Source organism: Zootermopsis nevadensis, unplaced genomic scaffold, assembly GCF_977971745.1.
Source record: "Zootermopsis nevadensis isolate Lab colony 2312 unplaced genomic scaffold, Znev_1.0 Znev_ptg000001l, whole genome shotgun sequence".
Lineage (NCBI taxonomy): Eukaryota > Metazoa > Arthropoda > Insecta > Blattodea > Termopsidae > Zootermopsis > Zootermopsis nevadensis.
This window is the reverse complement of record NW_028259133.1, coordinates 9,324,394-9,352,298: the sequence shown is the minus strand read 5'-3', so window position 1 is coordinate 9,352,298 and position 27,905 is coordinate 9,324,394. Positions and strand designations below refer to the sequence as shown.

At 37.1% G+C, this 27,905-nt stretch overlaps 1 protein-coding gene across 1 annotated transcript in view; it reads right to left on the bottom strand.

The window, feature by feature from the left end:
* LOC110838342 (homeotic protein ultrabithorax) overlaps positions 1-27,905 on the bottom strand; it is an 879,469-nt gene that overhangs the window by 411,283 nt on the left and 440,281 nt on the right. The window lies entirely within an intron of this gene.

Genomic DNA, 27,905 nt, shown 5'->3' with positions numbered 1-27,905 from the left:
TTATGTTAGAATATCAATGGGACTGCAAATGACTATGGATGGTACAGGATACAAGGGGACGAGGATGGTGTATTCTAATACTCAATGACAAACGATTTCAGATATACATCCCTCCATGTAATAAACCAGGCCATAATGAGAAGGTGTGGCACAAAGTTCGCTCATTCTTTTTTATTCCTTCACGCAATTTATTTTAATTGTCCCATTTATTTCATAAAACAGAAAACCTACCATAGCACAAAATGTACGCAAGGAATATGGCCAGAACTGAAAGTGGTTTAAGTCATATACACTCACATTTGAACAAATTTTACAATATTATAAAAGCGGCTGTTACGCTTTATTCATAACGGAGTCCAATTTCTTTGAGAGCACCTACTTTTCTCCCTTTGAAAAACTATTGGTATGATAAATATAACACGTAGAAATCAAGAATAATTTACTATTGTGTTTGCCTCACAGCCTACAGAAAAAGTGACAGTGGAACTACGGTTCCGGAGAATTTGACGTAAATACGGAAAGGAAGTTTATATATTGGATTTATTCTAAATATTTCCTTTATACATGCTTTACAATTAAGATAAGTTTGATTAAGACATTGCTTATTTAACTTGAATTAGTTACGCTTAAGATGGGTCTGTTGTAGGTGAATGTAATGAATTGTAATGTAATGTAATGAAATGTTTTATAGGTAACAACAATGCTGAGTAAACAAATGATGTTTCCTAGGTAAGAATGCTTGGTGGGCGCTGAATTCGGGGCACACGTGAAACTTGTGGTAACATATTGGTGTCCTATGTCAAATGTCGACAAAATATATCGATAATATTACCTCACATTTACTCGAGGACACGACATACAAACACACAGACGCACTCCACCCGAATAATACGGAACCAAATATAAGACGTGCCATCTGTAATGTAATGTAATGTAATAAAATGTAATGTAATGAAATGTAATGTAAGGTAAGGTAATGTATTGTAATGTAATAATTCTTATATAAGATAAGTATTTGTGATATTCTAAAAAGTTTTTACCAGGACAAAATATTCTTGTCTACGACGCACTTCTTCTACAAGCGATTCACAGCTCAGCTCTTTCCTCAATAACGAACTCGGATTGTTGACGGCAGTAATGAAACACAACAATGCCGAGTAAACAGATGACGTTTCCTAGGTAACATAACAATTGTTGATATTTCCTAGGTAACCATCTTACACTTTTTTGCCGAATGACCCTTCCTTATAGACGTATTTACGTCAAAAAAATTAACTTGTGCGACACCGAATGGTGTAAGTGAGCTGTTATATTGTTACTAATTTATAAAATAATAATAAACAAAGGAAAACATAAAAGCCATTAATAAAGATTTTAGAAAGGTTCTGTAACGAATCTGTTATTTAGCGAAAAACAGTTTGGAGGCTAACAATCTACGCTTATAAAAATAGGCCTATCCTCAACACGGTTATCTTTATAGGCTACCTTAAATGATTGCATGATGCATTGTCATAACTACTAATGAGTACAGCTGCAGTTCGTGAACGAGGAGTTTTATGATCGAAGTCTGAAGGTTTCTGATAATGATACGTTATAAAACACAAGATTGTTTATTATTTTGGGCTCTTTCCGTCGCCTATATTATGATTCTACAAAACTATAACGTTTCGGAAGCTGATTCTGCTTCCGTCTTCAGGAAAAAGAAAAGAGTACGAGATGCTCCCGGTTGAGGTAGAGTCAGACCTGGACATGAGGCCAGTTTACCTGACCGTAAGAGGTAGCCCATACGGACTTATACACGTGTCAGATACCAGTAGAATCCACTATTGACCTGAATATTTGGAAATTGCTTCCTAGGTATCGTAACAAACAGACTACAGAGACGTATCAATACGAAATTCATGTAACAATTAATGAGAAATTAGTCCTAACTTATCGATTTAAAGCAAAGAACTGGATGAAATTAGTAAAACGTTTTCATTAGTAGCAGGTTCGAGAGTCGATTTGATCAACAAACTTCCCATATAAAATCCTGTGGCAGAATGACAACACTGAGATTAACCTATCCGTAATATATACACACTTTTTAAACAGAAATCCTCATTGTTTCCACATCCCCGTTCTAGCCGTTTTTTGCCATGTTACAAGTTTTTTTTAGTTTTTTTAGATATTTCCTTGTAGTACATTTCTGGTTTCTATTTCTTGTTATTGTTTATTTTAATGACGTAATTCCTACATGTCTACTTTAATTGCAATTATTATAAAATTTCTTGCTGCTATCAATACATTAATCTTACACAACGAAGGCCGACATAAATTCCATGTGGCTAGTTCAATGTGTGGCTGCATAAATCTAAACTATGTTATATCTATGTGCTTACTTATTTATGAATTTACTAATTTCAGGAGATGAAACAGTTCAGTCAGTAACTGGCTGGCTGTAAGATGCATGATCAAGTTTAGCACCCATTATACCAGTACAATCCTCCTCGCGACCATGTACAGACCGGTCCCGGCTCAGCGTTCTATGTAACGAACCATGGGTGTTCCTCCCCGGTGATAATGCGGCTTGAGCGCGAATCTCACCAATCAACTGCATCCAGCGCCGAATTCGCTAAGCTTTATGTCCGTTTCCTGTTTACTTTCACGGTGAAGTACGTTTAACGGAGGCTATTACCACCAACAACTTATGGAATTGCTTTAAAGATACAAATAGAAGGTAAAGCTGCCGCTATACACGCCATGAAGGCTAGATAGAGGTGAGTGGTCAACGTCAAGCCATGGCCGCGGTTTTTCGGCGGAGAAAGGAATCCCCGATACCCACAGGATTGCGGAATGGGTGGGTCCCAGAGCCGGTCTCGACAAATACCAGGGGAAAAAATCTTTTCCGTACCCCAAGAACTAGTCGGGGTCGTCCACTCCATAGTAAGAAAGTGACTGGGCTTCAGACGCAAATAATTCCAAATGAAGATTGCTGTCTTCTGGGTTGTTGCGTCGGTAGTCTGGTAGAAGTTTACTGAAGTTTCAGAGGTCCTTGCTGCCTTCATCAATATCGTACCGACGTAAAAAACCTCAACTCCTATAGTACCAAATGAATTTTAATCTGCAGTATATTTTATTCACTTTGTAATTCAGAAAATAACATAAGTGACACGAGTTTGTCTCTCAATAACATAAGGAAAAGAAGACTTTTGCTTACGTAACGTACAAAGACTATTCGAAATACCAATTCCCTTTTTGAGTTTTCCTATTAATACCACCTAGAAGACAGCCACGGTATTAATAAACAAGGAATTCATATTAATCATTTTATGAGGAAATAAATGCTAAGACACGTTTACAAATATTTCCACGTCGTGTAGTCTACCTTACTTAACTCCTGTGCCATACTTCTCTAATTCTCTGCCTCTCATTGTTCTGTTTTCTATTCTTCCCCATGCACGTATTTACTGATGTTGTGGCTTCTCCCTTCATATTTCTGTCTCCGTTCCTCTTCGTATCACCACACTACATTCAGACATCATTAACCAACCCCCTCTTCTATCTTCAATACAATTCGTATTAAAAACATCTTATATTAGAAACTTCCATCATCCAGACTACACAGACTGAATTTTAATCATTCAGATGTCGTTTATTATTAAACTATTGCCTCGTTTAACATAGATGGAGGAAAATTTAACACGTTATTTTTAATTAAAGTACTTCCTATACATATTCCAACAATTAAAGTATGCAAAATTGTAATTCTACCTAGGATTTTATATAGGTGATAAACTTTCATCGTGGGAGAAAAGCACAGATTTTGTCTGATACACGGGGGATGAGGAGACTATTTTAACCTAAAAGCGGTATGTATCACACAGACGGAAGAAAATTTATCATAATAAGGAAATACATAATGCGTACTTTTCACTAAATATTGTTAAAATTGTCAAATCGAGAAGGATAAAATGGGACAGGCAAGTGCTTATGGGTGACATAAAGATACACATAGTTTTAATCGGAATCCTGAAAGGATGGATAGATAATATTGAAATAGATCCGAAAAATAATACTTACATTATATTTAAGTAACTCGGGATAATGTGCAGTGGTTTGGACAGAAAAATTAACATTCAATATGATATAAGACTTGGAACGTGGAACTTAATCGCCTGAGCTGCTACGGGCTCCTCAAGGTCGACTCTATTCCATAGAATTATTTACGTTACAGTGGGAATATTTTGATTGTAGACATAAAATAAATAACGGTCTTGGGAATATGTATCTTCACAAATACAGTGCTTGAAATGTTGTTGGAATGTATCATTCTATCACCACGAAAAATATACAATTACAACCAATAAATAAAATATAAATGATGCAGTAGTAAAATACCTCTCACATTATTCATATACAGCAGTTTAGGTTCATTTTATTATTCTCTGTAATTCGAACCTCATATAACTGCACTATTTTTAAGTATCGTAACATTTGACTTCGAAGAGTGAAGAGACAGAGTAACAGACGAAGACAAGAGTAGTAATGCGAGAAGAAGCTGTAACCTCAGTAATGGAAACATCAAATACAAAAAATCTGCCGCTGTTTAACAGAGAATTCTTCCCCAGTATTTGAGCACTATGAAGACATAGACCTAACTGCACTCATTCTTAAATTCGACACTAGATGGAAGTAAATGCAGAGCCTAAAGCTCCAGCCGCTTTACACTACGTCAAAAAGAGCTCCAGGAGGGAGAGTGGTACCCAGATTTAGTTTGGACTGCAAGGCGAGAGAAGCAGTTCCTCTGTTGCTGCATACAGTGTTTAAGGAACACTAGGTCAGAAGATGGCTGTCTCCTCGTTTGTTGCGCCGTATAGTGTCGGCAGAAATTTGCCGATATTTCAGAGGTCCTTGCTGCCTCCATCACCAGGGCGATAGGAATGTATTGCTTCCACACCATAGTAAAATACATGGCAAAAACTATACCATATATATATATATATATATATATATATATATATATATATGTATTAGCCTGCATTATATTAATCAGACTGTATGAATTAGTTTTGGGGAGTAGAATTGTGGTACCAGAAAGGCTGAAAAAGACAATCTTAATGTACTTCGTATTGCCTTGTTGCAATTAGCTACCCTTACTTTAACCAAACTTAATTCAATTTTACCCTAAAGATTGAAACAATAGATTTCTCCAAGAAGTTGGTACATGCTACGTCATAACCCAGAAAAACATAATTCAAATAGGTTCGCACACAATTTTATACTATCCAGTGAAGAAAGTTACTATACTTTTTAAATGGACGATACACCCATTACAGCACCTATGATCTTTCTGAAAGTTTGATATAATATTAATGATGAGTAGGTTGTTAAAGAACAGTGTGAAAACTTTTTAATACGGATGAAAAGGAGTAATGTAAAGTCTGAAGGTGTTCTAGTAGCAGGGGCTCTAAATTGCGATTATCAGGTCTTGTCATCTCTTACCCACACGCACGGTTGCAAGGTAGAAAGGAGAAGCGAGAAAAGATGCTACCTTACAGCACGCATATTAGATGAACAAGCCAACTAAACACATAATAATGAGTCAAAATTAGAGGCTTTTTGGATGTGGCCGAACAATTTCTCCCGACTTCGTCTATCCATCTCTTTGATTGATGGAACTGTTAAGAGATCTATGTTCGATTACTACCAGCTGTTTCATCTAACATCCGGTATCAGCTTATGAATCTGTGATGCTTCACTATAGCATGATTTCAACCTGTGATAATACATAATAAAGCAAGGTCTGTGCGTTTAATTCAAAATGCTAAGCTTAATAACTTGGGGCCAAGTATTCATATTCTAAAGATTTCTGTCTTCTGGGTTATTGCGCTGTGTAGTCTGGTCGATGTTAACCAACGTTTCAGAGGTCATACTGCCTCCGTCATCAGGGCGATATATTCATCGCCCTGATGACGGAGGCAGTATGACCTCTGAAACGTTGGTTAACATCGACCAGACTACACAGCGCAATAACCCAGAAGACAGAAATCTTCATATTCACCGCTGTGAGAACCTCAAGTCTTACATTCATATTCTAATCACAAACATTGCCAGCCATTCGTTATTTATAGTAGGTACTACATAATATTCGAAAATAAAAATAGTTATGCAAGAGGTGTCCGAAAGTTTTCTTTTATGAAATGTGTTTTTGTGAAATGTTTATAGTTTTTAAAATCTATTAACATGTAACGAAACACAAAAAATCTCTTAACTGGCTACATTTTTACTACATAGAATACAAGCTCCTGTACATCCGATCGCTCAGAATATGCAAAACAAATTCCATTTAAGAATTTTTCGAGTAGTATCGCATTTTTTGCAACTGGCTATGATCAGAAACCTGAACCAAAAATTTCTGTTTTGCACTAAGTATTTGAATGTAATTTACAGTTCAAGAAGTGCATTAGAAGCACATTCCTTTTACGAAAAAATATAAATGAATAAATAAATAATAAACATCTAAATAATTGATAACAGGACATATAGTTCAAAAGACGACGCTCCAACACAACACTAAACACACTTAATACTTCAGAAACTCACTATAGAGTCCGATACCAAACTGCATGCTTCAAGGTCACATCAAAATCGTACAACTTTACAACACTAATAGCGGAGTGGAGTTCAGGCGAGTGAGGACAGCTTATTACTCGTTGCGTAGCAAAACTAACAAGGTCGTACCGGTGACTTACAGCCACGTGGGAAGGAGATGAAGTCTCTCCTCGGCCTTGAAGCATGTAAATTGGTTACGGCTTCTGTAACGTCAGTTCATATTAATTTACTTACTGCAGTACTGGATAAATTATAAACAGGAAAATAAAAGAAACGTGTGAACAAGCTTCAGTGAACAAATTTGTGACCAAAATTCTTAATACTACAATTCTAATATTACTAGTGTAAAAGGCTCTATGAAATTCAATGAAACAGTATCCATTCTGACTTCATCCATCACCTTTCAGTTTATTTATTTATTTATTTGTTAACCATCTGGTTGCCTATTACGGCTAGGTCGAATTATACACAACCTGCCAGTGATATATAAAGTATTGGGCGTGTTGATATAGGCCAAATATTTAAAATAGATGTAGTCAGACTTGATTAACAATCTAAATAAGACGACAATATAACTAGACGAACTTAAAATAACAGTGACAAATATCTTAGGCCAGTCTCACCAGATTCAAAATACTGTATTCAAATATGGTTTTGCCGTTTCTCGCCATTATCCACGAAGATTCGTAATGTGGAATCCTGTCACTCTTTAATTATAATGGACGTTACCCTTGTACCAAGGTTAACAGGAAGTGATTGATGTTCTGGTGGTTGGTCCTTTGTGTAAGGGGGTGGTAATCAGAAGGGAGGAGCTAATGCTCCCCGGGTTTCACTAGCTGAAGAATTAGGTGGTCGGGGGTGGACGGTGTTTTGGAAGCGGTGTGGGTGAATGTATGCAGGAGAAAGGGTACTTCCCTGGAATATCAAGTAGCTGACCTCTGAGGGAGGGCTTTGCCCCCTACCACCACATGGGGCCCTTGGTGATTAATGGGGACGAAACACTACTGGAGATCCATCACAGCAGTTTTTATTTTCTGGAAATCAAGATACATGACTATGGATGGTGAAAAATTAAACTAGGATTTTGCTTTATCCATTGTAAGTCGTTTGCCTTGTGTTACCATGCTCAAGTTGTCATAATTTATAAATAACAGCTTTAAATTTCACTATAACTCATTTTTATAAACTATTTCCTCACATTTAAGTGGAACTCATGATGAACTCCGTACAGTCTGTGTAAAACTAAATGCAGAAATCCAGTAAACTGAAACGGAAGTAGCAAAAGTTCTTAATTGTTCCGTGACAAATCGACAATTGTCGTAGCGCATTTAATACTTTGAAGACCAATTTCAAGTATTAGTTATTAACCCTGACTTTTGTACGCAGAGGATATTTATAGGTTTTGTATAATTATAAGAATAAACAACGATTTTTCTGTAAACAGCATTAACCGATTCATCTCTGTAAAGAACATGAGTTGAATTTTTTGTTTTGTTATTGGAGGGAAGAATTGAATGTTTAAATACTATTTAGATAAGCTTCGGCTTGAAAGGGGACAGGATGCAGTATTTAAAGAAGAATTATACTAAATACAGACTCAAAAAAATTCTATATAATATCATCTGAATACTACTAAAATTATTTAAATAATAAAACATAATTCAAGAAAGCATATATAACATAATTATGTCACTAGTTCAAATTTTTTTTTGAGGCTATAGAATTTGAAAATTTGAAAATATCTGTGGTAGGTTTCAGCCTTCACATATGAGAGCACCTTGTTGTTTGATGATGTCTGAAATATGATTATATTATCTGACACAAACGATTGCAATTGCCAAAGTCTTCAGTTCTATCATGTTGAAATTATTAAAAGTTGTTGGTTGTGTGATCATTAAGCTCCGAACTCAAGATTTCGAGGAAGAACTCTGGTTCTTACCAGCTATAAATAAAAATCTTTGCTCCTTTACATTCTTCAGCAGGAATGAATTTGAAAATTATAAAATACTATCGCGTCACGTTTTAAGTCCACTCAGTATTAATTCCCTTCAGGATGTTTTAAATTTGATCGACCACCAAGAAGTGGGCGTCAGAGATGATTTAAGGTTTTAACGGCGATGAAAAAGAAGATGGTTGTCTTTTTGCCAGATTCGGTGTCAAAGTTTGTCTCTCACTCTAAAGAAATCTATTAATGATGTCTGAGAACGAAGTGCTAAATGCAATTTTTCAGATGAAACAAGGTAGCAGAAGGATGAAGAACACTGCAAAATGAATTAGAAATTTGTATTCCTTAAATATCATTGTTAGGAAACAGAATGCACTGGACATATAGTACCCATAAGTGAACATTCATAAAAAGTTTCTGTCTGGAAACAAGGAAATATATTTTGGGCAAACGTTAATGCACTTTGCCATCTGTGGCTGTAGCCGGTCATATAAAGCACAAGACTAAGCAAGAACAGCAACCACTTCCCGGATATTAGGGTCTAGTAACACGACAATTGTATCCGGTGAAAATTTGAACACAACTACTTATTATTTTGGATGCTGGAAGAATATTTCGTCCTTATTATAGCCAAACGTTATTATCCGTATATGATTTAAAGCTTTCGCGGCGACATAACTCACTATAATTTTCTCGGGCAATCAGTTGCGTCGAATGGCTAAAAGACGAAACCGACGTTTCAGGGACCATTTCTGTCGCCATTATAAGGATTCTGACATAAGAACCCTGATGATGGGGAAAGAGATGGTCCCTGAAACGTCGGTTTCTTCTTCTAAGCAATTGACACTGCTGATCGCCCGAGATTTTTTTATCGAGTTATCAGTCCCTACCTGGGAATAGTTTGTGTAGCCCGTGCATATTTTTAAAATACTTTATCCCCTTTAAGAATTGTTACCGCTAAACTAAATAGCCTATATAATTCGATGTGTGTAATTAATAAAAGATAATTCAGTAATCGTTAAAGAACTACTGAGAAATATTTGAACATGTTAGCGATTTTAAGTTGCCAACATTTTTTATAAAATTGTCAATCATTTCAACAAACTGGCAGAAGGTACGTAGATAGTCTGAATGTGGACTTCGGTCTTCGAATGTTAAATATATCTGATTTAAAGGATTAAAATTGTACTACTAAACCAGCAGTTTCTTTTAGGCGAAGTTAGAATGATCATGATGCGTAACACCGTTAGTGGTTATGAATTTGGCTACCTTTACAAAGCACACAATCATGTAGGGAGCACACGCAGTTTAGAATCCGTATTAAGCATTTTCTAAACTACGAGTTACATACGTAATGGTTTGATTGTTTGTTGGCGGTATTTATTACCACTTCAAGCATGGTATACAAATGACACCGACAGGGAGGGTAACAGTACAGTTCGGGAAATCCATATAACCTACACATTCTTCAGTCTATACACATACATGAAATATGTACGATTAAAATATGCACTGAGAGAGGAAAATAATATTATAAAATCATAGGCCTTATAATGGGGTATATTAATTGCTACTTTTTTTAAATAATACAAAATGAATAATTTAGTAATGTGGTATTACCAAGCATTGACAATTAATACACTGCGTTCACTGACGAAGATAAACGCAACTATCACTTCCCGGGCCAAGACTGGAGCTGCATGACTCACCGCCGAGCGTGAGAAGGTCTTCCTGATACGAGTCAAGTATCGCACCATAAAAATCAAATTTCTTTTCTTTTCTATTGCAGTCCCTGTCGGGGAGTGACATTTGAATTCAACTTCATCAGTGAACGCACTGTATTTCAAATTCTGCTCACATGTGTGCAGATGCCTGCAATACAGACTGCAAACTTAACGAAATAATCGTTATACTAAGTTCCATGACCACACGGATGTATACAGGAACCATTCTTCATTATGTATGCTTTACCACGTTCTGACGGAGAGAAAGGCATGTATGCGTTTGTGCGTGTACTTGTGCTAGGTGCGTGTGTATGCGTGCCTGACGCAAATTTCAATGCCTTACCCCAGAGCGACAGAGACAGAAAATATGAAGATAAGGCAGGCCTTCGTATTGCCGACTTGTAGGTGTAAGTCTACCTGCGAGTACTGGACAGACAGGCGCCAGACAGTCTTCTGACAGAGGGGGAGACGGGAAGGGAAACATTCATTGTCATACTGCTCAATCTCTGCTTTCCATCCCAAAGGCATTCACAGGAAATCAGATTCTTCAATTTGTAGGCATCTACTCATTCTTTATTAAATTTGTTTCCGCCATAATAATTTTTCTCCTACAATATCACATTCAGTAATCCACTTTAGTCTTCAAAATAGCCCATCTGTGGACCCTATACTAACACAGCCAACATAATCATTTTCATTTTTGTATTATCCTCATATCTGAATCCAGTTCTCTTGCGTTATCTCGTCAACTAATATTTTATACGCGTTTATTATTTTTCCCTTCAATCGTGTGTGTGTTATGTATATAGGCGTTTAACGTATATTCTGTAGGCCTATATCATAAAATAAGTAAACATTCATCAACAACTAGAACTCACAATTGCATTTCGCGATGAAAATTCTTAACACTTTCTTTTAGCAGGCAGCAAATTTCTGAACTAAGATAACACAGCACACGTCATATCACTAAAACCAATAAGAATGAAAGTCAATTGGATTCATCTGGTTCAGAATAAGTCAGAACATTCAGGTTCCATAAAATGCGGGGAGTTCCTTAAATACCTAAGCGTACACTCAGTTAGTCAAAAAATCTTTATGTGCGTGTCTCAATAGACATATTTTGGGAACCCCTCACTTATGATTTATCGGCATGAGAAATCAGTCTGTGTGTGTATTCCTTCTGCGCGTCGCTACTGAACACCTGCAGCAGCCTTGAACCTAGAAGGGCAAGGGTATTCCTCAATATAAACAGGCGAAGATTTTCAGAACATATACAGGTAGACTGACAAGCCAGCCATAGAAATAAGCATCACACCTGTTTGCTGCATTGGGACGAATAAAGAACGAATGTCCGGTGAGTTCGCCAAACACCTGGAAGTACACTCGTGATTTGTAGTAAGCAAAGGTAATCGCGTGAAGCAATGAGTACTGATGTTTGTGACGCCCTGCCCGTTCCATTTAATACACGAAGTCAATCCACCTATATTTCCGCGATCTCGCTATAAACGCAATATTCGACTTTTCGTCTCAGTAAATAAAATGTTCAGAGGAAGTTTTCTGGGATTCAAAAACATTAAACAGTTTGAAATCAGGCCAGAGGGAAGAGCCGCGGACTGCTGTGAACCAAGATACTTCGTCACCAAAGCCAATTCTACAAATTAGATGCTATGTTATTTCTGTCCGAAGTTCGTTTGATCTTCCAACGTTCTCTGTCATGGCAGACCATAATTCAGAACTCTCTTTGGAATACAAATCACCTGAATCCTATTACCACATTTTAATTCTATAGTTTCAAGAATTAAGAAATCTGGCATCAATATTCTTATATGACACGCTTTTAGGTATGAGCCGGGATAGCTCAGTCAGTATAGTGACTAGCTACAGGCTGGACGGCCGGGGTTCGATCCCCGACGGGGGGCAGAGGATTTTTCCTCTAGCCTCTGCGTCCAGACCGGCTCTGGGGCCCACCCAGCCTCCTCTACAATGGGTACCGGGGTCCTTTCCCGGGGCTAAAGCCGGCCGGGGCGTGATGCAGACCACTCACCCCCACCTAGTGCCGAGGTCAAGAAAGAGAGAAGCTATACCTCCTCTCCCCCCAAGTGCCTACATGGCGTATAGTGGGACAGCTTTACTTACTTTACTTTTACACGCTTTTAGGTACAATAATTTGAAGCACGAAGCATATGTAAGCCCTTCTGTTCATTAAAACAGCTGGAAGTTATTAAAGTATAATAATTTAAATGAGTTAACGTCATCATTATTTGAAGATTTCTGTCTTCTGGGTTGCGCTGTGTAGACTGGTCGATGTTAACCGACGTTTCAGAGGTCATACTGCCTCCGTCATCAGGGCGATATTTACTGAGGCAGTATGACCTCTGAAACGTTGGTTAACATCGACCAGTCTACACAGCGCAACAACCTAGAAGACAGAAATCTTCATAATCACCGCCCTGATGACGGAGGCAGTATGACCTCTGAAACGTTGGTAAACATCGACCAGACTACACAGCGCAACAACTCAGAAGACAGAAATCTTCATACTCACCGCTGTGAAAACCTCAAATCTTTATCATTATTTACTTTCAAAGTCTTTATTAACAACTTATAACACAAGTTTTGAAGGTACCTATCAAACAAATGTACAAATCTATCCGATTCCGAGACACCTCGTGATTTACGTGGCTTGGATTAGGCATTTTTAAAGAACCGCTGAGTGTGTCTGGAGTTGCTGCAACAAACGGAAGCAAAGACGAAGATTGCAAAGGAGATATACGCTGAATCAAAATGAGTCGGAGAAAGAAGAATGGGGTAGTTGAAGGAATATTAGATACAATGTTTTGACGGATGTGTTTTGTTTCAAGTACAAGGGATGACCAAAACATGTTTCGGTCACCTGCCTAATCACAACACTGTATAAAATCGATATTATATATCAACATGGCAGAAAGTCTAAAAGACGAAATAACAAGTTATTTTACGCAATTACTGTCTGAGTGATACTCTTAAACCGTGAAATAACAGTGGCACAAAAACGTTATTCTAATATGCTCAATAGTACATATTACTTTACTCGGAACACTGTGAAAACCATGTTAGGTGTATTGTAAGTTCATGTCAAATTAACATTTCTTTCCGCAGAACACTTGGGTAAAGATTTTAGAATTCCGACAACGCATTTGAAAGACCTAGGAGACTGGATATAGTGGTTAAGGGCGTTCTAGTATCTCCTCAGATTCGCCAAGCAAAATATTATACTGCACTTTAAGAATAAAACATGACAGTTGCTTTACAATTCCTTTGAAATTCGTCTTGTACCAAGATCCTGTCATTTGATATTATATAAAAAATAAAGTTGACTATCGTCATAAAGTAAACAAAAGACCAATCATTCACAGACTGGAATCCTTATAGCCCAAACTCTATAAAGGATCAAATTACCTAGCCGCCGACAAGACTATAACAGTTATGGATCTATTATTGACTAAGTCTAATAAAAATGTGTTTGGAATTCATCATATTTAATATTTAACAAAGCATTTACATTCAAATGCTGCCGCCTTAACCTGGTGTTTTATAACAATACCAGGTGATTCAAAAAGGAATTTACAACTTTGAAAGTGTATAGAAATTTATTCAGAAGGCTTACAGAATCGGCTGAGGTGTCATTTTGTAGCAAAACAAATCAAGTTTGACTCACGTTGTACTGTAGTACCGAATTCCGTCACCGCGAGTGCAAGCGGCAGTGCATTTGAAAATGGCTCGAAAACTTTCTCATACCACAGTTAGACGAAGATGACCAAAAAGGACGCATTCACTTCCAGCAAGACGGCGCACCACCTCACTACCTCACAGAAGTCCGGGATTTCCTCAATAACCGTTTCCCAGATCAGTGGATTGGTCGAACAGGGTCGATAGCATGGCCACCTCGTTCTCCAGATTTGACACCTCTCGATTTTTTCTTATGGGGTTTCATTATAGATCGTGTGTATGTTCCACCCTTACCTGCCAATCTCACTGAGCTCAAAGCTCGAATCACCGCCGCAGTTGCAGAAGTGACACCGAATATGCTGGATCGTGTTTGGCAAGAAACTGATTTCAGGCGGGATGTCTGCAGTATCACCAATGGCAATCACATCGAACCAAAATGACTATTTGAGGTAAAACGTGATTTATTTTGTTACAAAATAACACCTAACCGATTCTGTAAACCTTCTGAATAAATTTCTATACACTTTCAAAGTTGTAAAGTCCTTTTTGAATCACCCTGTATTATCACGTCACATCTTTAAAAAATTAAAATACTTGGAAATCTTCGCAAACTAGAAACGTAAAATTAATGGATGTTGATGTTGACGAAATTCTTCCTCAGCGATTGATTCATAGCTTACTTATTTACACTTTTGCAACTAAGTGGGCAACGTTGAAATATAGAATTGTTAGTAATTTGAAAGAATATAGAATATGGACGGTCTGATGGAGTCTGCGTTTGGCGCAAGTCTGGAGTCAGGATGTCGGTTTCATGTTAGTGCACCTTGCAGGAACCTGGGTTTAGTCACCGTAAAAGTATTTTCACATTTAATGTAACTTAGAAAATATAAATTTTATAGGATTTTACGTTTTCACGGCTGTGAGTTTGAAGAAGGCTGTCTTCTGGATTGTTGCGCCGTGTAGTCTGATAGAAGTTTACCTCTACAAGACTGCAACCCAGAAGACAGCCATCTTCAACATAAATTTTGTGCTTTCTATGTGATTTTGAAAGATAATGCTGCAGTAAGTTGTAGTATTGTTGAACGCAAGAAGTTTCATTCAAACATATTAATTAATGTTTTCTCTCTCATGAAACTATAGGCCCATTGAAGTCGAGTTGTTTCATGTCGTCATGTCACGCAATCCCAACCTTGTCCACGGCCGATTACTGCGTGTTCTAGCCCAGTGGTATTCGACCTATTTTGTTCGCGTATCCCCAGATATAATTTCTCTTCAACTTTGTACCCCCAAAGTTGTTGGTGTATAATTCATGATAAACATAGTATATAATCTACATCTAAAATAAATTAAATAAATTACATTACTGATTATTCAGTGTTTATCATAAAATAATATTTTTTTAAATTTCACGTACCCCCTAAGATGTCTTCGCGTACCCCCGGGGGTACCCGTACCCCAGGTTGAATACCACTGTTCTAGCCAATCCAATCTGACAAGATATCCTCAGAGTCTTCGAAATGAAAATTTCACAAAATGATGTATAACGTATTTGGTTACCCCTGTGAAAGACTACAACGTGATATGAAATAAAAATATGCACAAGGGAAAGAATGCAAAACGAATGTAAGACATAGTATTCTAAGTATGGGATAAAAGAGAAAGAGATAGAGAAATAAATTATCGGCAGAGAGTAATTAATGTCTTGTCACGTATGGGAATCATTTGTAAGCACTCGTGTTTTGCGTTCCATCAGCACAAGGAAAATTAACTCAGGACATTCAGGTGTAATGCGTTTGTTTCTCACAGACCGTATCTCACTTCCCTGGCAGATGAAAATAAATGACAAGCAGCAAAATTTCATTTAAAGAAGTTACATTATTGTGCCCTTCTTTGAACCTGTTTAGAATTTCAAATTTCCAAATGAAGGTTCCACCTTGTTCCGTATTCATTGCGTTTAACTACAAAAAGCCTATATTTTAACATACATAATTCTTGGCTGTTAAATATGTAGGCACATTGCACCCCGTGTTTCCGATGTTGCCAAGACGATGCCAATCTATCACACTGCTTACCGAAGTTAAACATAACACATAATTAAAATAAGCGCAGTACCCAAATGCACAGTTATTTCCGTTATAACGAATAAAATATATTACATTGATTACGTCAAGGAAAGTGAGAAGGATGGGTTATGAGAAATGCGTACAAAATTTTGATCGGATAAAACCAGAACGAAACAGACCACTTGGGATAACTATACGCAAATATAAGAATAATATTAAATTTTATCTCAAGATAATACACTCGCAAAGTCATAATTGGATTAATCTGACTTAGGACAGAAACTTGTCGTGTTGTGGACACGATACTGAACATTCGGGTTCCATAATGGCAGAAAATTTCTTGACTAATTAGCGACTAGATTCACAAGGAGGACACTCCTTCATGGAGGTAGTTTATTTATAACAAAATCAATGTCAAAAAGTCTGAATAATCAAGAAGTCATTAGTAAACGCTGACTCTCTTAGAATAAAGTATTTATATTTTTAATCATCCTTGCATAGATTATAGAGCAGTGAGTGGGAGAATTATTACGACTAGAAGATAATAATGCAGAAAAGTGGTCGCAGCCTAACCTTTCCCAGAAATGGCTTATAAGGACTGAGGAAACCCATGAAAATTGTCAGCCAATACAGCCGGCTTCCGCGCCGAGAACCAAACCCCATATTTCAATAACATGAAGCAGGAGTCGTCAAAAGTACATCGTAGTGTTCCGAGTTTGTATTTAAAGATGTAAACATGGCACTTAGCTTCTATCACAAATGTGCAGTACGAGCACAACGCATTTCTGGCTTCTGTTTACTCAAAGTCATGTTTTCTCTTACAGCAATACACCTATGTAGAATGTATGCATACGGTCACAATACAATTTCTCACAGATTAGAGATATGAAGTAGAACTTTGTCGCCATGTCTGCTAACAACCTGAAGTGAAACAAAGATAACGCTCATTAATAATATTACATCTACGTTTTGCATTCACATTTTAATTTTTCGGTCAAAGTATTAGTTAGCTGCATGGAGTTTGTTCACCCAGGTGGCTGTTTTTAACTATTTTATAAACCACGGTCTTCTTTAACGGACTATCATTGCCACATTGAAACATTCAGCTTTACAGGATGATAACTGAGGGAATCGTTGTGGGATGTTTGGGACGACACTTTAGTTGAAGAATTATATTAATTAATATGATTATTGCTGTATTGGGTAACATAGACGGATTTCTTGGAAAATTTAGTAACATGTTCTTATTGTCCTATAATATTATCACATTTATTTGGTAATACGCTTCGTGCAACAACAAATAAAATTTAGCTCAGTTTTTTTTAATATTTGTGCAAGAATCAAATACAAAATTCATGCTTTGTGTTACACAAAAACTGGCAAGTTTCGTAATACCTCCGTCTTAAATTTTCTCCTGTGTTCCTATATAGCCGTTAATATAATTTATAAGACTGCTTCCATTTGGTTCTTAAGAGATATCCTCATTCGACTAAATGTTCTACAGTTCTTGGAGAACTAAGCGGCGTAAATTTACTATAACCTGAAACAGGCATTAAGGCAGCACGGTTTTATTCTTAAGGGGATAACATGTCGATTAATGCTTAAACCAAAAATGTGATCGTGAAAATATGCTTCTGAGCCAATAAATTTAGGGACATTGTCTATGCAGACAGTTGCTTTCATTTTGAAACCTAATTATGGATTGACATATTCGTTCTTTACAGAACGAGACGCAAACTAAAATTAATTGCAATATCAGTGTTCCTCAATTTTCTTTCTACCGCAGACCCACTCCGCAAAACTATCTCATAAAATCTTATTAAATAGGATATAGAATAAATAAAGTCTTTATAGATGCAAGAGAAAGTATAATTTTTCGTTACAGTCATACTCAAAAGTGGAAGTAAAAAATTTGACAAAGAGAAGCTCAAAATTTGCGGCAATGCAGCATCAAAATTAAAAGAGTAGAATCTACTCAAGTCGCGGACCCTTATGCACAACTTACGGGCCTCCAGTTGAGAAACACTGTGAGAAAACACTACTTTACGATGCATCTTCTACACCTATAGATTACAACAAAGCATAAAGAGCTACGTGTTCGTATTCACAATTATAAGACTAGAAGAAGGAAGTAGTACATCACCAGATTTCTGACATCTGGCAACACAATCATTTTCATTTAAATATTTTCCACTAAGAAGCTAAAACTATATAAGCGGCAAACAACTTCACCATTTTAATGTCCGTAGTTCGACTGTGAATTCACCTTTCAATAATATATAGATTCTTAGTAGTTTAGTCTACATATCTATCACATTTTACAATCCACAGGTTTTATCATATTTTAACTTAATTGCATGTCTGACAAAACTTTATTTACGCTGCAAAGAACTAAATAATTTACTAATAGATATGAGATTCTCCGACCGGTAAAGATTTCTATGTTGACAAGTGGGTTTAATGCTATGTGGACTTGTATGCAGATGCCAACTTTTCGGAGAAACTGTCTCTGCAGCCTTGAAGATAAAGACAATGCACAAGGCCTAATTCGTAAAACTGAAGAAGTATCTTTTAGCACTGACAGTCAGTTATCGAATGAAAAACATTTACTGTACAGGGAAAAATCCCCGATTACAAATGTGAATATGATATTCTAAAGAATAAAAAGGATATGAATATGGCCAATTTTCTTCTATTATTCTATTCTATTATTCACGTGCTTATCACTGGAAAACACTTATTAAACAATCAATAATAATAATAATAAGTAACTTAAACTTTTTATTGTGTTAAAGTGCTGGAAAAATGTATAGGTAGTAGTGGGGATGCCGACAGTGGGGATTCCAAGACTTCGGTAAAAAAATGTATTTCACCCACTCGAAAAAAAAGGTTTTATATAACGCTACTGAACAGGAAGTACATACTTCGCGTACAATAATTGATTTGTATCTGATTAGTTTTTAAATGAAATAATTAAGTTTGTGTTGGTTTCTCCAGGCGTTTACCCATTCGACACACGTTTTCCATTTCCAAGGTTGCGTCGTATAAAGTAATTAATTGCATCTTGTGGTCAATTAGAAGTAAGCATACATGAACTTTTGAAATACCTCTGTAAATTAACAGAAATGTTTCGAAACTCATTGTGAATGAATTCTCAAGGTTATCTGAAAGAGTTCCTTCGCCAACCTCATTTTCTTTCTTCGTTGGTAAGTGAATTCAATATATGTACTATAATTTTTAAATATTTTAGACTTTTATTATTTTACCACCTGAAGTGTGCTGCATAGTGTGAAAACAATTTAGTACAAATTTAAGCCAATATCTTTCGTGAAGTATCGGTTAAAGACCATAGGTCAGAATTTGGATGACAATTAATCGGCCATTATGTTTGCGACTTTGTAGTTTCATCCAGTTCTTCCAGATAATTACATATGAAACATAATGTTACAAATTGTCTCTTTCTTTCAGGGTCTCCAACTGAAGAAAAACTAATGAAATCATGAAAGCAAATAGAAAGGACAGGCGTGCTGCGAACAGAAGCCTTTCAGGCAACTAATCCGGATAAGAACAGATCGGTGGATAGAACACTAATTTATGGGTTGACTTAATTAAATTGTTTATTTAACAAAGCTGTCAAAAGCTTAGCAAAAAAGTGTCGAACAACAGAGTGTATAATGAATAATGAATTTGAAAATATGTGGAAGGAAGAAATTGGGGTCAGTTATTTTCCTGGAGGGACTGAGGTAAACCACTAAAACCGTTAGTCAAGAAAGCAGGCCTCACGTCAGAATACGAAGCTAGAGTGATAACCACTCGACGGCGACGTTCGGCATGTAAGTTATATATATACCAGCCAGTAACCAATATAAATGAAACAAATTAACAAAAATTTTGCGTGGATTTAATTTCGCTTGTATTTTTTACCTGAGATATCATTCATGAAATACCTGTAACAGAATCAGCTCTTATTTGTTTCGTGTCTGCTATTATTTCGCTGAAACCGGAAGTAAGAGGTTTCAATAATCCCTTGCACTGAGTATTTGAGCAAAGAAAGTGCCGAACCAAACATTAACACATTCCCTCGTGTAACATCACATGAAGCCATGAGTGGTGACAGAAAAATGAGCGCTTCCTCTACCCCAGAAGCCATCACGTGGTCGAGAATCGACAGTCATGACAAGAAGCGGATGCACAGTGGCGCCTGAGGAGTGGCAGACGGAATGAATCACTCCAGCAACTCCACTCTGCGGCATAAACGAGAACTACCCTGCACCTGACATCCTGTCCATGGGTAGTTTACGGTCCAGTAAATCATCAGTATATGAAATCTCTCTACATGCTATTAATATGTCCATTTTGCAGAACTTTGTGATGCATAATTTTAATACACGCAATGTGCTAACGTAATGAATAAAATTCATTCACTCTACATACACATAACCTACATCTTGCCCACGTCTAGCTGTTCTTGAAGAGGCGAACCACCACTGAAATTAAAATTCACACGCGGTACTATACTTATAAAAATAGGATAAAAAGAATATTTTACTAAAACAATAAAACTGCTTGTTTCTTACATACGAGTAAACGACATTCAATAAGCTCGTTTATCTAACGCCTCTATCGTTTCATAATTTCAGCATTCTAATTTTTAAAGTTGACAGCTATACGCACGTGCCGTATGCAATTTAATGCACCCAATACCTTGATGTAATTATAAATAAATCATGTTATCCACTAGAACAGAAAGTGAATGTTAGTTTAAGACTAGAGTGATATCCTAATCCCATAAAATCTTTAGATGCCACCCAAGCTTGGACGCGTGATATGAATGCAAAATACCTATTAATATCTAAGTATTGACCATGTATGATCTTAGCAGCCGGATATGACATCATAGTGCAGTATTCCCAAGCTGCCTCGATAGTAAGCGCCCGTGCAGACGCCTGTTACTTGCCATGGTACTCGCTCTTTAATTCAGTTATTACTTTTCATATTAAAGTGACGAGAAATACGCTCGCCACAATTTATATCTCTGGAATTATATGTGACTGCGACATTTTAAAATAAGTGTAAAAGCCAACAACATTATTTTATTAAACCGCAGAGGAATAATAACATAGAACCTGCTTACTGAACGTTAAGTAACTGGTGGCAAATATCACCACGTCACGAAATAAGGCCAAACGTTTATGCCTTTTTGTGAATATTGATTCAGTAAATCAATTCACATTTATAAGTCAGGGCCGGATATGTAAATATTATCATATTAATAGAAAGAGATATTAATTAAATTCGCTTCAAGTTTCCTGAATTATATTTCAGTCTCCAACTTCAAGATTATTCTCACAGGCAAATAGTTGCTAATCAGACACGTGTAGACTTCCGTTTGGAACGTATAACGTACAACTTACTACGGATACATATTAGCAGAAAGAATTAAGTATTCTCTCCCTCCTTGATATAGTCTACAAATTTAGTCAAGTAGTTATTTTAACAATGGCCTAAAATTTAAAAAAAAAAAATAAGTTTCATGTCTGTAAATCGTTCTAAAATCCAATGCATGATTTGAAACTTCGCGATTGTTACGATCAAACTGAGAAGAATGAGATAAGTGGAGTTTGTAGCGCGTATGAGGAGATGACATAAATGCAGGCCTATAACAGCCCCACACAAACGCGTTGATCACGAAAAGGCGCTTAAGCAATCACAGAACTCCGTAACTGAATATAATGATGTAACGAGTATCCTAAGGGTAGCAGGTGTGATTCTCGGCAGGGAGGTAGGATATTCTGCCTGTAGTTTAACATTTAACTAAGATAACCGTAATAAAATACAATCATTTCAAAGCGCTGAAACGCATATAGGCCTTAAAGTAATGTTCCAACTCTGGAGCCATATTTTAACCAAAAACTAAATGTGTCTAAATAATTTAGTAAAACTTCTTAGTAACAAATACTGTACAAATCCGTTCAGCTGCCTTTGAAATGTTCCATTCATATGGATAGACAGACGAACGGAACGATTTTAACCGACGCTAGACAAGGATGCGAATTCACCACTATTACTGCGAGAGAATCAGCATGGTTTTACTAAATCTAAATCTACAGTAACTAATCTCGTAACCTATCTAGATTTTATTAATCCAATAGTTGGCTCCCAGGGTCAAGCTGATGCTGTTTATTTTGATCTTAGCAGTGCATTTGAGCTTGTCCCTCATAATTTATTACTCAACAAGCTCAGTGCTTTTGGACTCTCTGATGGTTATGTACACTGGTTTCGTAGTTACTTAACCAACAGACAATCCCAGGTTCGCGTTTCTGGAATTCTTTCGTCTCCTTTTGTGGTCCTCTCTGGAGTTCCACAGGGATCGGTTTTGGGTACTCTACTTTTCAATTTGTTTATTGATGATATGTGTCAAGTAATTAATCATTCTGAATGCCTTCTTTTCGCTGATGATATCAAAATTTTTCGTGCCATTAAATCTCCCAACGACTGCAATGAACTTCAAACTGACATTGTCTCTGTACAAGGTTTGTGCACTGCTAACTTCATGAAACTCAATATTAGTAAAACTACAGTAATTCCCTTCTCCAGGAAAACCACTACTTTGATCTTTGATTACAAGCTTTTTCAGTCCTCCATAACACGTATCGACACCATTAAAGACCTGGGAATATTTATCGACTCTAAGCTCCGATTTCACAACCATGTTGACCACATATTTGGGTCTTGTTCGCACATTAACCTTTTCGTTCTCTTCCCTCGATTGCCTGTATATGTTATATGTAACCTTAGTTAGATCCAAGCTTGAGTACGCCTCGGTCGTTTGGAATTCTATTACTGATGCCAACAAACTGGAACGTATCCAGCAGAAGTTTGCAGCCCTTTGCTACTATCGTTTCCTCCACCAAGTGCATTACAGCTACGCTGATGCTTTAGGGTATTTAAAACTCCAGACCCTGCTTAAGAGAAGGCATTGTAGTGATGCATAGTTCCTTGCGCAGGTTTACTGCGGTTTTAAATGCTGTCCTTCCCTTCTGGAAGCTGTCGGTCTCCGCATCCCTGCTCGGAATCTGAGAGATTTTTCTATGTTCAGTTTTAGCCCTTTGATCAGAAACAGTCCTTCTGCTAGATACGCATCAGCTGCTGTTGTCTGCAGGGATTTGGACATATTCGAGACGAAAATTGTCACACTTCTTCTCATTCTATAATAGTATAATTTACTTAATTGATTTAAATTATTTTTACAAATATCCTAATATATTCAGTTGCAATTTTATTGTGTATTTATGTCCTCCGTAACAATGTATTTTATATACTACTTGTTTTATCTTTTATACATTTATTGTGTTCATGAGCTCATCTCTGTGCTGTATCTGTAATTGGCCATCAGGCTGTTGATACAGCACACAAATAATAAAGAATTGAATTGAATTGAATTGAATCAGATAATCTTATCGATATGACCTCAGCCACCAGACTGCGAAATGAAACGAGACACATAATCTTGGTTTGAAAGAATTCTGCAGTGACTTTTTATGTGACTCCTAGCAACACTACGACACCTCAGCCGATACCACAAAAAATAAACATTTGCTTACATGCCATATATTACTTATTACCATAATTTTTTCAGCGGTGTATGTGTGAAAGTAAAAGGTAAAAGTCCGGGGGCAGTATTTTCAGTTTTGTCGTTTTGGATAAGGCAATTTCTTTCGACATTTTATTAAATGTTGCGAAATTAATGCGACAATTTCACACTGGCTGATTTGCCCAAGTAAAATATTTTGATAAAATTTAAAGACAGTGCCGTTTAATGCTCAGATTCACCCTCTCAACTCATAAATAATTTTCTCTAAGCAGTGTGTCTGCCTCAACCACGTGTCCTGGGTTGTTGCGCCATGTACTCTGGCAAACGTCATAAACCTGACGATGGAGGCAGCAAGCAGCAATATTCTTCCGGACTTCACGGTGCAACAACTAAAAGGACAAACATTTTAATATGTGCAGCCGTGAGAACCCTAAATCCAAAATTATATCAACATTTTATGAGAGATTTCCTTTATTAATAAGAATGTTTCGCTGCAGTTTATAAAATCTGGGCTAGAAATTAAAGGTTATTATGTGATATTCGAACATATCCCAACCAAAAGCATAAAGCGATTCTTGAAAGATATAAAATAAATTCAGAATAAATGTATTTCTTGTGACATAATGACAGAAATCAACAACTGACTGTTCATTTCTTCTGCTTGTAGCAACACGCTGCAGCTGCCGCAGGACAAATATTGAGTTATCTCTGCAGAACTCACGCAACGTTTGGTTAGCCCACATTAAAATCAAACCTATAAACATGGAGCCCCCGGTCATCTATCAAATCTCACAGCGCCATGCCTCGCCGGACCCGACAATCGATCACGCGGTGCTGACATCTAGCGTGATTATCCCTGCAGAAACCGCGCGCGCGCGCACAGACACACACACACACACATAAAACGTTTCAAATTTTGATGAAGAACAAATCAGCAGCAAAACCATGACAACAGACGTAGCATCGTGAATGTTTCTACATACACTCAGCCACAAAATGTAACGCAGAGCAGTGGTACAAAGGCCTGATCGTGATCAGTCTGTACGAAATTAGCATGTCCAAATTGTTTAGGGAATTACTGTAACCAATAGGAAAGTAAAACGTACAAATGGAAATGAATATGAAATATGCATTCCAAGAAATTTCAGTCTCTTCGGAGTGGACACATTCAATAGGAAAAATTGATTTTCGTGATGTAGACTTTAATGATAGGAAAAGCAAATATTCAAACGTAGGCAGAACTATGGAGTATTATATTCTACAAGATGAACTGAGCAATTTTAATGTCATGTTCTGTGAAATCATAATCACAAAACGACAACGTTCTTTGGGTTATTATGCCAAGTAAAGAGGTTTCTCCGAAATGATGGTTATCTCATTACTTGTCTACACGGCGTCATAACCCATAAGAACAACACCATCATCTTCATCGCAGTGAGAACCTCAAATCTCATACAGCATCTCACTCTAACCATAATCCATAAACACAGTCTTTTAACCTATTTGATAGCGGTAGGAATCGGCAAGCAAAATAAACATGTTTTGTATTTATTACTGTTCTTACAGAATAAATAACTAACTAGATGTCTTACAGAACCCGAAAGTTCATCACAGAATTAACCAAAGCCCTCCACCGGACCCTGTCCTGGGCCAACAAAATACAGTCTCCTTCAACTCCTATGTCCCATAGATTCCGCCTAACATTATCCTTCCATCTACGTCTAGGTCTCCCCAGCGGTCTCTTCCCCTCAGGCTTCCCGACCAATACCCAGTGCACACCTCTTGCCCTATCCATGCGCGCCACATGCCCTGTCCACCCTATTCCCCTTGACTTAATCACATTTAAAATATTGGGGGAGGATTACAGATTTTTAAGCTCATCATTAAGAGAATGTATAACCAAACCAAAATAAGGGACACCCTATTCACAGATCAAATACCTTGCTGATACCACGTGTTAATTTACTTCCAACTCACTTTTTCTTATTTCTTTTCAGAAGATTCCGCACGAAATATGAGATTTGAAGATCGAATGGCAGTGAAAATTTTGATTGGGTTATGACATTATAGGTCGAAGGATTACATCTGCACCCGTGTTCATTGCTGAAGTATATTTCACTAACGTGTAGCTGTATGTTATTTAAACGGTCTGTACATTCAGAATTGGAACAAGCACCACTTCATGTTTCAAATCCTTCTTCATAAATAATCATAGTGCACTGAGAGCTCATCCATAGTAAAACAGGTTTCAACGTTACGCCCAATAAGCAATAAAAATTGTCCTCATCAATAATACTGGGAACATTGCATTGCAGTTGTGTCAAATACGACTGCATGCGAGAACTTAACATGACTTAATGAATAATTACAGGAAATACGGTGATATAAAAATCACTCGTCACTTATCGCTCATTCATCGCCGCGCTGAAACTGAGAGTTGTTTATTCCTGTTTTTAAAGACATGCGTAAAGGTGTCAAAGTATACGTTTACTCAGCGAGAACCAAGTAACTGCACGTCCATGTCTCCTAAATTATAATATGAAGAGAATCAATAAGTAATTAGAAAATGTGACAAATTCAATATATTTAGAAATAAAGGTTTAGTTACAAGACTATTTTCTACCACCAAAATGTATCTTCGAGATTCTATCTAAATAGCACAACGATTATATCACACAGAGTACAAAGTACCTAGTCCTTTGGTTTTCGCGGATGGAGTTTAATGTACAACTTTCTCATCACCTCTTTTTATCTGCCACATCCTCGTCTCCTGTTGGATAGCCGCCCATTCTTCCACTCCAGCTATCATCAACATAAAATCCAACTTTCCACCTATACGAGACTACCAGAATGCCGCCATTACAGATTCATCCTGAAGGTGGCAACTGTGATAGCTGGTTGAGTTAGCCAACAGAAGGCTCAACAGGCACACTTTCTGTTCACTTACGCCTTTTCTCCCTAAAGACGGAAGCAGCAATTTAGACGACCGAAAAATTCCAAAAGAATAATTTTACACTACTCATCCTACTATTTTGTGCCTTTAACACAAATATAGTTTATTTATTAATATAATTTAAAAGTTTTATATTATTTCTGACCTCCAATAATCATGTGGAATACAATAAAGTGAGCCAACACAGAACCATACTAATGCAAATCCTCATTCATGGGCCTACTACATCAGTGAAATCAGTGCTTTTTAGATCCAAGTTCATTCATAAGCATGCATAAACGACAACTAATTTGAAATTAGATTCCAGCATCCCTTGGAAATTGTGTTCAACGCATGCTGAGAGCACATGACCCTGGAAATAGGGTGAGGTGAGGCTTTGAGTAGGGTGTGAGTTGAGGGTGGTACAGCTACCCTCTAATCCACGTAGATTACGCGGTCGAACGCGCAGGGGGGTTGTTATAGAAGGGGTCGGAGGATGGGAGAATTATACATAGTGATGAGGAGGGGCAAAGGGATCGACGTTCCTGACCAATGAGGGATGGTCTCTGCAGGTGGAGGCGCCAGTTTCTATCGTATATACGTATACTCCGCGTTGCCTACACAGGCGAGGACAAACTACAGAGTACATACGCGGATTTATACACGAATAGGCCTACACACATATACACACATTCTGCCATTAATCACACTGTGCGGATTTACTAATGATATATAACCACACTCTGTATAATGCCAGTTTCGATCTCTCATACCACTCTAAACCATCTCTCCCCAAACTTTCTAAATCACCCCTTCCACATTCTAATATAAATAGGTTTACATTTTGTATGTGACTTTTCAAGTTTTATTGTGTCTATACGTTTCTACAAGAAGAAACTTGCCGTTATAATGCCCATGAAAACTAAGAGCGACCAAATAACATGAAGTCAATTTAGGTTTAAATTTATTTCGTGGAGTTTACAGGCCATATTGTCGTATGGAGCTATGTTTTTCGACTTATAGGAGCTCTCGATGGAACACGAGCGATTGTTTCAGCTGAAAGTTACTGCAAATGAAATTGCAACTAAATACATGGCCGAGTTCCTCAGGTTCAATACGCTGTCTTCACATCCAACTGTATGCTCTCGTTTCCAACATTTAATTTTGCATTTACGAAAATAATTCTTTTCATTATAACTGGTTTTAATAGTGGCTGTATTAACAAATATTCCAAGAAAACTTTAATTTTAAGAAAACTAATTAAGAGAGAAATAAAACTGGAGGCATTCCTATGCACTAAAATGCAAAGGTATTACATCTCTTTATGACTAGAAACGAGACACAG